Genomic DNA, 4,236 nt, shown 5'->3' with positions numbered 1-4,236 from the left:
GAATTAACTTTTAATAATTCTAAAATTATAGAATCCTATTAAATAATATTTTCACATGCTAATTCCTCTAATCTCCAAAAATGTTGTATGTTATGCATATATGTGCATATATTTAGAATATATTTAGTAACTTATATATTAATTAAAAATTGATTAAAATTAATATATACAATATTTTGAAATACTCCAAGGGAATACTAGAGATTCTCTATCATATTGTGATTTGAGGATTCAAATCATGGAAAAAAAATTTGGGAAACTATAACTAAATAAAAATAATGGCTTAGTAATAGTTAAATGAACTTAGTTGTTGAGACCCCCTCATTGGCACAGTTACATTAGCTAAGGACTATGTCATTTAAAAAGAAGTACTCCACATAACATTTTTCTATTACATAAGCCATGTTGTGTTAGAAATGGACTTTCTTGTATCTTAGGGGGAAAAGTTACAAATGTAAGCAAAAAGTGCTCTGTGTGTGTGTGTGTGTGTGTGTGTGTGTGTGTGTGTGTGAGAGAGAGAGAGAGAGAGNTTAAACCACCCAGTCTGTGGTATTCTGTTATGGAAGCCCTAGCAGACGCAGTTTCCAACTTGCACCTCTTTTCTTTTCCTTTTTTTTTTTTTTTTGCAATCCAGACCTACATGTTCATCCATCCATAAGACATCACACTTGGACTTTCCTAAGGCATTTTAACCTTAATACGACTAATTTCATCATAATTCTCACCAAACCTGCTTCTTCACCTGAATTACTTACCTCCATGAAGAGAATTGCCAGCCTTTCTCCACTTCATCAAGCAGTCACCCTTGATTCTTCTCTCACCTTCATCCCCAACATCAGATGTGCTACCATGCCCTATTATGTTTACTTTCCAAATAGCTCTCAAGTATAATTTCTTTCCTTCCTTCTGTCCCTGGTGACTTTCATTGCTGGAATCTTCTGGTATTTGACTTTCCCATCACATGTAGTTTTCTTTTCTTCCTCTGTCAAGTTAGCCTTCTTTACTTAGTCTAATGAAATCCAATTCTAGTGATTAAACTCACCAAGCCTTCAGGATAAAATATAAAGTCCTTAGTGTAACACACAGGGCCCTTCCTGAGTTAGCTCCCCCACGTCTTTAGTTTTGTCTCTTATTCCCACTCATGTTCTTCCATCCAAAACATAAAGTACTGCTTACAGGAATTTGAATCTTTGCTGCTTTCTCAGGCTACAATGCTTTTGCATTGCTCCATCTCCTGTATCTGAAAGAATGTTTTAATATGCCAACACCTGTTTATCCTTGAATGTACAATTTAATTAACACCTTTTCTAAAAAAGCTTTCTTAGATTTTTGCAACCTTGAGCAGCTGTGCCCCAACACCCCCCAGTAATGGTGAAGTATCTACTGTTCTTATAACACTTCTTTTATTGTATTTTAAAAAATTGTCTTAATTGTTTTTTTTAATCTCTTGCCTATTAGACTTTGTTTATGTATTTATTTTCAGACTTTTATTCCTGTAAGAGCAGGACTATAACTTTATACTTTTGTGGCCTAACAGTTTCTGTTTGTGACAGAGTAGGCAGTCAGTATTTGTTGAATAAATGAATTAATAACTACCAAATAAAGAAATCCGATTTTCCTAAAATTGGTTTCTTCTATTTATTGATTAAAATTTTAGGATATGAGCCTGAATTAACTTTTAATAATTCTAAAATTATAGAATCCTATTAAATAATATTTTCACATGCTANAGTTAGTTATATACGAGTTTGAAATGTGGTTGGGCCATTTAATGGCTGTGTGACTTTTGGCCCTGACTTAACCTCTCTGAGTTGCAACAGTACCTAAGGATACCTAATTGACAACACTGCGGATTAAATAATATAATTTAAGAAAGTACCTAGTGAAAGTCTGATATTGATATCTGCTCAATATTGGTAGTAGTTCTTGCTATTCCTAGAAACACGCAGTTTGAATAGTAGCTCATATTTCTCTAGAGTTTATAAGTATTTTTGGTTACATTGTGGCTCATTTTACCAAAAATATTTTTGCCAAACCTGACACAATAAAAAACTTAAAATTTCCTCAGTCAAAATAACTGGTAAGTTAAAAGTATTTCTTCTTTGAGTGCTATTTAGCTCACATGCTCAGTTCGATAAAAGCAATTAAGAAAATAGAAGAGAGCTTTCTCAGCTGTTCAAGAAAAGTCTGGTTTCAAGCATAATTGGTTTTATGTCATTGTCAAAAGCATTGATAAAACAACTAGTACAATAACAATCAGAATAAACATGTAATAATCATAACAAAAGCAGTAATTCAATGTAACGTAAGAACAGGAATAGAATCGATTCTGCAGGCACTCTCCTGAGACCATTACTATTTCTGATAAGACTGAATATAGCTAAGCATTTCTCAACATGTACTAAGTAGTTGCTCTGGATACATTATTTCTACTTGACCCACGTAGCTGGGCTTGTTTTCGATATTTGATCTGCATTGGTCGAGCAGGCGAAGAAAGAGCAGTCCTGAGCACAAGATGGAAATCAACACTGCAGACTTTAGTAACATATAAATGGTCCAGATACACGAAGTCATTTTATCTTTTGATAAGACACAGGCACTATCACTTTTAGGATAAAGTTTGTACAGTATTGGAGGGAATAACTATTTCTTTTGGTGTTTTCCCAAGCATGTGCAATTAAAGGAAAACCCAAAAAGGTAAACTGTAAAATCAGATCTGCACTATAGAAAGATTTATGGAAATAATCTAGTTTAGGAGTTTTTAAAAATTGTAAAAGCATTACACATTTTTAAGCATAATCATATTTAGAACCATCTTCCTCCCCCAACACCCACCCTCCAGGAGAAAAACAGATAAAAAATGATTTGCTCTGCTGAGAGTGAGGCAGGCAGCCTAGACCACTGCTTGGCTTGTTTCGGTCTTCCCTTTTCATACTCTGAGATAGCTCTAGGGAAACACGTTTTTAAAGAACACTGGGGGCCGACCCGTGGCGCACTCGGGAGAGTGCTGCGACGCTCCCACCGCGGGTTTGGATCCTGTATAGGACTGGCCGGTGCGCTCTGGAATAGATAAACTTTTCTACTTTTACAGATGCAATGATTGCGAGAAAAACTGACTTGTTCTAGCTCATGCAACTATTTAATTTATTTATTCAAAAATTTATACTGAGAACCACATAGACCCTGATGGTACAGTGGTGATGAAAACATGGCAAAAATGACCAAGACATGGTAGTGTTCATGATGACCAAAGTTCATGTGGTCATGAATCTTACATTATAGTGGGGAGTAGAGAGAGACAGATGATAAACAAATGCAAACATGAATAAGCAGATACTTAAAAAATGTAATATGAAGCGATTGGGACAGGGGCCTTTATGTAACTGATAAGTACAGCAGATAAACAATGTGTTTGGGAACAAATCTGGAGTCTAAAAAATACAATTAGGGCCGACCACGTGGCTCACTTGGGAGAGTGTGCCACTGGGAGTGCAGCGTCACTCCCGCCGTGGGTTTGGATCCTATTTAGGGATGGCCGGTGTGCTCACTGGCTGAGTGCAGTGCGGGCGACAGCAAGCCAACGGTGGTGATCCCCTTACCGGTCACAAAAAAGAAAAAAAAATACAATTAAAATATCTACAGATGTTTAATTTCTAAGACATGATATATTTTAAAAGAAAGATACTTTAAGTTAATGTAGTGATTATAAATATGTAATTATAACACTTTTGGAACGAAATTAATGACTGCTTAATGTTTCTCCTTTTCATGTTTTTATACAAAACATGAAAGAAATGCAGAGTGTTCTTTCAAATTTGAAGATACAGAGAAGTTGAATTAGTTTCTGTTCTGAATAAGTTAGGTTGCTGAGAAAGTTCAGTGCAGTAGATTAAACAATACAGTCACTTTTCTCACAGCTTACTAAGGATATGCCCTTTTGATTTTTGTGATGCAGCGTCTAATTTTATATTGATAGACATGGATTTATATATCTTCCATGATTAATTAATATCCAAAAATTCATAAATACTGATTATTTACTATGGGTATTATATTTTATGAAGCACTGTGAAAAAGCCATTGAAGCTTAAGAATTCCTAGCCCCCAGAGGCATATCAACTTAATGGGGAGAATAATATGTACTTAAATACACAAGGTCTTACATTACAAGGGTCAAACAGTGGCATACAAATTTTTGGTGGAGAAATTTTTTAGAAAGAAACTGCTGGGCCGGCC

The 4,236-nt window shown here is 35.1% G+C and overlaps 1 protein-coding gene across 1 annotated transcript in view; it reads right to left on the bottom strand.

Annotated features, from left to right (window-relative positions):
• The window catches only part of LOC103598708 (phosphatidylinositol 4-phosphate 3-kinase C2 domain-containing subunit gamma-like), a gene marked incomplete at its 3' end in the record, with an annotated part of 252,245 nt that overhangs the window by 20,201 nt on the left and 227,808 nt on the right, over positions 1 to 4,236 (bottom strand). The gene's annotated exons all lie outside the window — the stretch shown is intronic.

This window comes from Galeopterus variegatus, unplaced genomic scaffold, assembly GCF_000696425.1.
Source record: "Galeopterus variegatus unplaced genomic scaffold, G_variegatus-3.0.2 Scaffold2716, whole genome shotgun sequence".
NCBI lineage: Eukaryota > Metazoa > Chordata > Mammalia > Dermoptera > Cynocephalidae > Galeopterus > Galeopterus variegatus.
The sequence above is the reverse complement of the archived record's forward strand: the minus strand, read 5'-3'. Positions and strand labels throughout refer to the sequence as shown.